This window comes from Atta colombica, unplaced genomic scaffold (assembly GCF_001594045.1).
Source record: "Atta colombica isolate Treedump-2 unplaced genomic scaffold, Acol1.0 scaffold27, whole genome shotgun sequence".
NCBI lineage: Eukaryota > Metazoa > Arthropoda > Insecta > Hymenoptera > Formicidae > Atta > Atta colombica.
Genome location: NW_017259370.1, coordinates 383,845 through 384,123, shown reverse-complemented (window position 1 = coordinate 384,123; position 279 = coordinate 383,845).

Sequence of the window (279 nt, the reverse complement as noted above, 5' to 3'; positions counted from 1 at the left end):
AAACTTGATTTTTTTCTAAAACAATAGTATGAAAATGAATTTAATTAGTTTTAATATTTTCACTATTATTATTTCTATTACATTAAAAAATAATTTTACAAAAGAAAGAGGGATATATGAACATGATAAGACATATTTCATATTATTATACATGTTTATGAATATTTATGTATGTTTATACATATTTATACATATCTATGTATGAAAGATTTTTTACCGAATAAGATCGAGTGAAATATACACACGCGCGCATTCAGACACAAAGTTATAATTTTATCT